Genomic DNA, 10144 nt, shown 5'->3' with positions numbered 1-10144 from the left:
GATAAAATGGTGCACGTATAAATGGATCTTGTTTTAACAGCCTTTGTACGGTTGTGATAAGAAAGATGACTTGTTTTGTAAATTGTGCTTTTTTTGGTTTAATGAATTGAATGACACTTAATTGTAATTAAGGGTCATGTGTTAACGGCTATGAGAAAGTGCGGATCTGAGGTGGTCTTTCGCATCGGTCATGTTTTGGTGAATGTGATTATTAAGATGAGGAAAGCTGTTCTCAGATCTGCATGTTTTTATAAATGCATTAATCTCATCAGTCTTATTTAATGTGTAATTAAAAGAAATGCATAAAACCCACAGGAGAGACTCTGTGTCTGTTTGTTGGTTAAGATTGAATGCTTTGTAAAATTATACCAGAAATTGGTATAGTGTGAAATTAATTTGACTTTAATTGCTAAACTTGGTTCTTTTCAGAAGTGAATTTCATGAAACCTCCGAAGTACATTTATTCTAAAAACCCAATTTTGTATGACTAGCAATTTTAAACGGTTAAGTATTTTACATCCATGTTTTTCAAAGCTTCCGTGTTTACCAAAGCTAATTTTATTTGATCAAAATACAATAAAAATGTGAAATATCATTACACTATAAAATAAGTGTTTTCTACTGGAATATATTTTAAAATGTAATTTATTTCCTCCGATGCAAAGCTGAGTTTTCAGCATCACTCCAGTCTTCAGTGTCACATGATCCTTCAGAAATCATTCTGATTTGCTGCTTTGCTTTCTCATTATTATCCGTGTTGAAAACAGTTGTGCTGATTTTTCTTTTATTAAAATTTTTTTGTGGAAACTGCGATACTTTTGTTTTTCAGGACTCTTTAAAGGCACAATATCTAATTTTCACTGCTAGAGGGCGCATATTCAAAATAAACAAACAGATAAAGGCGTAGTTTGTTGATGCCGTGACTGAGTGTGGAGTCATGGGAGTTGTCGTCTTCATCCCCACAGCCGCTGCAATCCGACGGGGCTCGGGCAGAAATCATGTTCGTGGATGAGCTAGTGATTTATTAACGTAGTAGAATGAAGCAGAGTGAGGCTGAAAGCCGTCGAAGCGAAACGAGGCCGCTGAATGAGCGTGACACACGGTTCGAAAGCAGCGGAGCTTTTATTATGCCACAGTCGACCATTTCCGGTCCTTCCGGTCGTGCGTATGTGGGGTAAAGCAGTGGAGCTTTTATTATGCCGCAGTGGAGCTTTTATTACGCCACAGTCGACCGCTTCCGCTCCTTCCGGTCGTGCGTATGTGGGGTAAAGCAGCGGAGCTTTTATTACGCCGCAGTCGACCGCTTCCGCTCCTTCCGGTCGTGCGTATGTGGGGTAAAGCAGCGGAGCTTTTATTACGCCGCAGTCGACCGCTTCCGCTCCTTCCGGTCGTGCGTATGTGGGGTAAAGCAGCGGAGCTTTTATTACGCCGCAGTCGACCGCTTCCGCTCCTTCCGGTTGTGCATATGTGGGGTAAAGCAGCAGTTCTGTTATAATGCTACTCTGTGCGGTCGACACCAGTCTATTAAAACACACAACATATTAAAGCGTCTTTGGTGTTTCCATGTTTTCTACGAAACAAAACCAGAAATCGAGGGGTTATGATGTCATTGGCAGGTGACACAATGACACTATAGACACGCTCCGCATCACTAGTTAAAATAGCTTATTTCTCTGGATTCAAACATTCTTCGAAACATTAGGGATAATGTAAGTACACAAGTCAGCAAAATATATAACACTGTTCTAGTGTTTTTTGGATATTTTAATAAAAAAATACATATTGTGCCTTTAATCCAAAGTTAAGAAATGAATAGACAGATTATTTGTAATAGAAATCTTTTGTAGCATTATAAAAGTATTTGCTGTCACTTTTAATCAATTTAATTTAACTTTTGAATGGTATATATATTGAATTTAAACCGTAATTTTCATGAGATTCACCGTTATACCTCTGCATGCATGTCAAGTCAAGTCACCTTTATTTATATAGCGCTTTTAACTATACAGATTGTGACAAAGCAACTGAACAGCATTAATTAGGAAAATAGTGTCAATAATGCAAAGTGACAATAGTAAACACTCATTTTTCAGTTAAAGACAGTTCATCATTGAATTCAGTGATGTCAACATCCAGCTCAGTTCAGTTTTAAATAATATCTTTGCAATCATGTCAACGATAACGCTGGAAATGAAGTGTCCCCAACTAAGCAAGCCATAGGCGACATGCATGTCTCTTATGTACCACAAAGTGGCAGTATTCTCTCATGTCATGATATAATAGTTTCTCAGATGGTCTTCTGTAATGTCATCCTAACAGAATTAAAATTACAGGCACTCTTAATAACTCCCTGATTTAATCCGGGGCACGGTATCATTTCTTTGCGTAATTACATTCACCACGTGAAATTAAATATCGCGCTTGCTGTGGATTTGAAACCTACCTTTGTCTCTGGTGCCAAGATGAATAGGTTGTTCCATATTAGTTTAGAAGCAGGAGAAAAGGACATGTTTCATAGGATAAGCCATTTGCCATTAATAATGTAGTTTTTACATGTGAGTGCGGTGCTCGGGTGTCCTCTCTGTTGTCTTGAATACAATTTTACAAGGAATACAAAAATATACATGCATGGTTTAATTTTGCTGTGTAGAGGGATTTTTAATCCTTCTAGGCAGATTTAATTTTAATTTGTATTTCAGGTACTAATCTTTTGAATTAATAAATTTAATTAATTTTACTTAGTATGTAATCCCGTTTCTGCCACATGAGAAAAAACAATCATACTTTGATCAATTCTAATCATAAAAAGTAGTAATTATGACATAGGCAAAATTGAGATACAGTAAGTCATAATTCTGAGATAAACAGTCACAAAAGATAGACATAATTATGAGAAAAATATTAAATGATGACAGAAAGTAGACAGATAAAAAGTCATTATGACAATGCATTATGAGATATGTTGAAATTATGACAATTAAACAAGTGTTGAAGTGTCATAATTGTGATTTTTTTTTTAAGAAAATATATTTTGACTAATTTTGACAGTCAAAATGATGATACTAATCATAATTCTAAAATAAAAAAGTCAAGATTATGAAACTGTTGAAATTTTTTATAATTGTGACATATCTTATAGTTTGTCATAATTTTGACTTTTTGTCATAATTTCTACTGTTTGTCATAATTATGACTTAGTGTATCTTAATTTTGAATAATGTCATAACCATGATTTACCAAATGATTTACCAAAAATGACTTTTTTTTCATATGTGGCAGAAATAAGATACTATATTTTACACAACCACACACAGCAGATGAAACATAATTTTTAATATCAAAATATAAAATAACACTTTCATTCACAAAGAGCAAAACTTTTAGAGAAAAATGCTAGAAACTGGTGGCTTACATTGTACTCACTGAAACTAAAGACGGAATGGGATGGTCTATTATTTCTTGTCTCAACGTATTCAAAATGCTTTGGGGCCAAAATGGCAGGGTCCAAGTATATGTTTCATTCCACAGCTAAATTTCGGTTGTCCCTTCCCTTCAGCTCTGAACTAATTGTGTCCTAACTCTTGAAAAATGTGTCTGTGACCACAGTTGTTCATTTTACATCCTTGTCTCGTAGTGGACAAGCAGGTGACCTTAATACTCAATCACTGTCTTCTGGTTCTCAGATAGTCTAGATTAGGCTCTCACAAACGATTTTGAACCAAGGACCACTTCGTTTTCATTCATTTTTTCCAAAGCCCTCTCCAAAACCCAATTTACGTTAAGATAAAAAAAAAAACATGAATACGTGTTGCGCTTGAAATGCCACATAAACAATGTGATAGACTCTCAAATCCTCTTGTTAACCTTTAAAATAGAAATAACAGTGGCTCCACCACTCCAAGAGCAAAAATAGTGAGAGAAAATGGGAGACTCCATTAAATTATGCAGACTAATTCTTGACTGTATCCTGACAAGAGAGAATGGAGAGGAAAATACAAGCTGGAGCGGTCACTGTAAATCCTCCTCTTGATTCTCCTGGGTGCACCTTAGGCCAGACCCTGTCAGTCAAACCTCCTCCACAGCTGTAATCTCTGGACAACAATGAGGGGCCTGCATGTCTGATAAAACTGCTGAAACTGAGCAATCCTCATCCGCAGTACCTCCAGTGGGCCGAGAGGATAGTGAAATGGTGGGTGTTCAGAAGTTGACAGACTCACAACTCTCTCAAACATGTCTGTGAAATCCCTCGCAAACTGGGGCAAAGACATTTGACAACGTTGCAAAATGTTCCTGGATACAAAGTGAATTTTGAATGGTCTCTTCAAAAGTCATACCTTCTTGCATTGTTGAGAAGACAGTAATGAGGCCAGTAAGGAGACAGTATGACTGCAAAATAAAGCACACAAAACTACAGTAAAACAGTAATACTGTGAATTATTATTATTTTTTTCAAATGAACCGTTTTCTGTTTTCATATATCTTAAAATGATATTTGTTCTTGACAAAGTAGAATTTTGGTGAAAGACACCAATAAATGTTTTTCTTCATCATTTTATGATAAATAGATAAACAAAGCTCAAAAGAAGAGCATGTACATGTTTTTACTGTCAGTTTTAATCAATTTAATACTTAAAAAATCTTACTGACCCCAAAGTTTAGTTAGTATACATAATACTAGTTTAGTTACTATATATGTAAGGCAAAAAATATGTAGCCTGTATAGAGACCTAACCTGGTATTTATTGTGACAATTTTTCCAGAGGCTAAATTAAAAAAAGAGAGTGTTTTGGATATTCTCAGGGGAAATGTATGGCAGGTAGGACAAAAATATACTTAGTAGCAGTTTAGCTATTAAATAACTAGAGCTCAGAAAAGGAGTAGATTTTGGATAAGGGAGGAACTTGTTTTCCTTTTATTGTACTGCATAAAGCAACAGGACAGGGCCGTCATCGTAATAGGATCCCAACAAAAACACCATGAATTTTTAAACACCTAGAGGCAACAACTGTGTGACAGCGATAAAGAGAGATTTGCTGAGGGTCACAGCTGAGAGAAAGAAGATCTCAGTCTTGTCAAGATTAAGAATGAGTATGTTTGATATGTCAGTCAGGGATACAGAGATGGCAGACATCGAGACAGAAGGGGACATCTGAGTGTCATAGGCACACCAGTGATAAGAGAAGCCATGCAATTAAATGACAATTCAGAGCTATCTATAAATGTCTGAGTGCAGACAGGAAAGAGTAACGGTCCCAGCGGTGTGCCCTGTGGGACTCCCACAAAGGGACTTTCCAGCTAGCTTGGTGTGGTTCTCTTGGGAAGTGCCTTCTTGTTTGGAAAACACACACCTTAGACCATATTGAAATTTACATGGACGAAAACAAGGTTGTGAGGTATAGACTTAAAATCTTTACAATGGAATGAGCTGAACAAATGTCCTAGAGTACATGCATTTTTCAAAACTCACAACTTTCAAAAGTGTTTCATGAAGTTTTTGTCTGATGAAAGTTTTTTTTTTTTTAGGATATTACATATTACATCAGCTGAACAGTCGGTATGTTGTTAAACTACAGCACAATCCATTGAACACACTGTACTTATATCCCTCACAGCCTAGTTTTCATTCCTTTCAAATAAATATTTTGTACCTGCATTAAAGGGATTTTGGTCAGAACAATATGAACGCAATTACATATTTTTTTCTTATTGCTGTACTAAGTTTTTTTGTTAGGTGCTATTGCAACAAAATAAAGAGCATAAAATGCACATTAGGTGCGCAAATTACACTTAAAAGATGGTGCTAAATAGCACTAAAAGTGGTTCTTTGGCTCGTAATCATAGGGGAACCACTTTAAGTGCTACATAGCACCTATATCTTTAAAGATGGTGCTATATTGCACCTTACCACCCCAAAGAACTGCTTAAGAACCATTACTGGTTCTTTATAGGTGCTATATAGCACTTAAATAAAATTTTTACAAGCCAAAGAACCACTTAGCGGTACTATATAGCAGCTCAACTACCACAAAGAACTGCTGAAGAACCAATTGTTGTGTGTGTGTGTATGTTTTATATTTTATCAATGAAATTCCAAAAGCATATTCTGTCAAGATAATTTAATCAACAAGTAAACAACGCTAAATATATACAAAACAATTATGATAAAAAAATGTTCTTCTGTTGTTTAAGTAAAAAAAAAAGAAGTGTATTTTTATTTTTCATTTCTCGAGTTGTTAAGCGCTAAAGTATTGTGCAAAGTATGCATATCATGTATAATTTATGCAATTTCTGTGTAGGCCTATGTGAATGAAGGGAAATTAAGTTTTGTGGTCTGTCTCCTTAAAAAAAAAAAGAGTAAAATGAGTAGTGCTGTGTGGCAAGTTTTATTCTTCATCAACAGTATCCTACATAAACTCATACAAAACTAAAACGCGTACAATTCTACATTGAAATAAAATAAATTAATAAAAATCCTACATGATTCTGCAATTGACTCGCCCCTCTTCCCGCCAATGATCATTCATCTATCTATCTGTCTATCTCTCTCTCTCTACAGTTGCTCATTCCTTATAGTTTCTAATGCAATATGCTGATTTTGACAATTGTGGTCTATTAGCTTGGTTGTTTTTTGCATTTCATCCTAAAAAGGATGAATATTTGTGCACGAAGTAGCAATAAAACGAGTATTTCTGTTAATATTGCCTGGTAATATTTTGAAGTGCAGGCCCTGTCTTATAAATGCAGGTCAGGTTTTATGGCAACCCCATCCATTTTGAGAAGAAGAGTTTTTCAGTTCACGGATGTTTTATTGATGCCGAGCCACCCAACTAAGCCTGAAGAAACTTCACATAGGCAAAAGAAGATTCATCGCTCCGGAATGACAGACCTGGATCTCAAGACCTGTGCTGAGGTAAGACTGTATCATCCTTGCACAACGTAACATTTACAGCTGCTGAAGTGGACCTGAACTCTTTTGTTTGTCTTGACAGATATAAAGTTCTTGAGAAAAAGATTGCAAAGCCTTGAGTTTTTTTATTTCTTATTTCTGCAAGGCTTTATAGCCTTGAGAGAGGGAGAGGCAGAGAGAGATGACCAGTCGTTTTTGAAGTTGATGGATTTTTTGAGTGTTGTTTTGAGTGATGCAGCTTTTGCTGACTGTATTAATACTTTTTGGCATTTTAAATCGATTTCGCTTAACCGCTGAGCCTGCTGCTGAAGCCTTGATTGCGACTGGTTCATGCACATAGATGTTGATTAATATCTTGTACTGCATGTTATCACAATATCACTTTGTCATGTTCTTTTCTAATTGTTACAAAAGTAAAAATGAACTTCAAAGAGACATACAGTGACCCATAGCAAAGCAACCAGACAGTGGTCAAGCAAATCTGATCAAATTGACAAATTGGCCAAAAGCTGAAAAGAGCTACTGCCAAAAAAATTGTATGTACATATATACTATGCACATATTTAATAACCTTTCTCAGTGCAGATGTGGATTGACTGTAAGAACAGTAGGGGAGACTGGTGTTGGTTTGGCACAGGGTTAATTTCAGGTTTTTAATTGGGTGCTGTCACTAAAATGTGACTTTTTACCCTCTTGATCCACACTCAGTGATTCTATCAATACATTAGAAAATTAAAACCTGTCAAGCTGAAGACAGTTTGTCAAATTTGCTATGTCAAAACAAAAATGAACCCAATTCAGCTAAAAATAGACATAGACAATGTGAGATTTAATATATGGCAGTGTTTGTTAGAGATAGAAACCATTAATAAGTGTTTCTGACATTCACATTAGCACATATTTCCTTGCGCAATTTATTTATGATTCAGAAATTCAACTTGAGGAGCAAAAATATCTGAAGTCTCACTGTTGGCTTTTTAAGTGGAAAAAGGGTACAGGTTTCTAGTTCCAAACCTGTGATATGAATGAATGTGATATGAATTAATGTGTTTTGTGTGTGTGTGTGTGTGTGTGTGTGCACATAAGGCAAGGCAAGTTTATTTATATAGCACATTTCATACACAATGGAAATTCAAAGTGCTTTACATAAAAGGAAGTAAAATAATCACAACAATTAAACAAGGAATTTAAAAATGTTTAAAGTTAATTTAAAACAGTTAGAAATAAAAATGATTATACATAATATACAGTGCAATCAGTTCAGGCGTAGCACAGTGTTCATTCAATAAATGCACAGCTAAACAGATTCATTTTTTTTGTTTTGTTTATCTGCAATGTATTTAGGTCCTAGGCCATTGAGTGATTTATAAACGAGTACAAGTACTTTAAAATCAATCCTAAATATAACTGGAAGCCAGTGTAAGGACCTGAGGACTGGTGTGATATGCTCAGATTTTCTGGTTCTAGTCAGAATCCTGGCAGCAGCGTTCTGGATGAGCTGCAGCTGTCTAATGGTCTTCTTGTGAAGGCCGGTGAGGAGACCATTACAATAGTCCACCCTGCTGGTGATAAAGGCATGAACAAGTTTCTTCAAGTCTTGACTGGAAACAAAACATCTAATTCTTGCAATGTTTTTTTAGATGATAGTATGCTGATTTAGTTACTGCTTTGACATGACTACTGAAACTAAGGTCTGTCTCCAGAATCACACCAAGATTCCTGACTTGATTTTTAGTTGTTAGACCCCTAGAGTCAAGGTATGCATTCACTCCAAATGCAATGATGTAACACATAAGAAGTTTTGCTGAACTAAGACATTACTCTTTTCAATACAGTGAAACTGAATGGTGGCAAGGGCTGTCATGCTTCAAAAGTGACAAAATAATCTCTTTAAATTAGTAGTTAATATGACTTGTGTGATACATTCCAAGTCTTCTGAAATCAGATGCAGCGTTATTTACTAAACTATAGTATTCATTCATATTTCGAAGTAGCTGTTATTTTTGTATTTTGTTTTGAATATTTTCTATTTGAATAATTGTAATATTTCAGTTTATTTATGATTATTTGTGCGTTTGTTTGTTTTTACATTTTTAAACACAGTTATATCACTTATTTACCAAGGCAACATTTCTCATTTTCATTACATTTATTTTAGTTATTTATTAATGTTTAATGTGTTTTATAATTATTTTTTACAATGTTTAATTTGTAATTATTTTAGTTACCAAAAACAACACTGGTCAGATAATATCTTTTACTGTATGTGTGAGAAACAGATTGAAATATTCAGTTATTCCTTGATAATTATATCTGCCACAGATCTTCTCATATATTCAAATCTAACACATCAAGATGTGTCAAACCAGGCTTGACATCAACGACTCCAAACATGATTGAACCAAATGAGACTCATAACCAGTTGAAATTTAAATATAATCATATTTAAATCAGATTTGAGATTTCCAGAGAAAGGAAATCTAGTTATTCACACAAAGCTATCGTGTGGGTGTTGTGTTTCAAGTCATATGGACCACATTTATCCCACTTTGTTGGAGTTAACCCTAGTCGCCATTCACTTTCATTGTATGGAAAGTGCACTGTTAACATACTAGCTAACATTTCCTTTTGTGTTGCACAGAAGTAAGAGAATCACACGAGGGTGAATAAAGGATGACAGAATTTTCATTTTAGCTGAACTATTTCTTTACGTGTTCATTTGTAGTTTTGTTGGGTTATCGTAATGCTTGTTCCTCCAGAGAAGAAAGAAAACTGTGCCAACCAATTCTGGTCTCCCCTACAGATATTGCCTTAAAAATGTTTTCCATCCGTTTGCAGTAGTCGATCATGACAAAACATTTCAAAAGCGTGCACACAGCTCTGTAAGTCCCATCACCATCATTTCACTCAGACCAGAATGATGATGGTCTCTTTGTTGGTGTCTTCTCTTTCGAACCGTGTTGTTTTGTAGGACAGTTCTGCTCTGCTGCTTTGTGGAAGTCATGACTGCTGGGGCCGGGTTTGTGTGTGCGTTTTGTCGTATATACGTGTGCCCGAGGGGGGCAGGGCTGGCCTCTGCATCTCTCTCTTGCTCCGTACGGCCTCAGATGGGTGATTCATACTGGTTCCTCGCTGGTAACAGGAGGGACATCCAGCTCTTTATTACCCTCATCCGTCACCATCAGTTCATCAATCCAAAGACAGGCGGCTCTGACCAGTGGCTGCTCTTCCCGAGTC

The sequence above is a fragment of the Sinocyclocheilus grahami genome, unplaced genomic scaffold (assembly GCF_001515645.1).
Source record: "Sinocyclocheilus grahami isolate Dianchi unplaced genomic scaffold, SAMN03320097.WGS_v1.1 scaffold367.1, whole genome shotgun sequence".
Classification (NCBI taxonomy): domain Eukaryota; kingdom Metazoa; phylum Chordata; class Actinopteri; order Cypriniformes; family Cyprinidae; genus Sinocyclocheilus; species Sinocyclocheilus grahami.
This window is presented reverse-complemented; position numbering follows the sequence as displayed.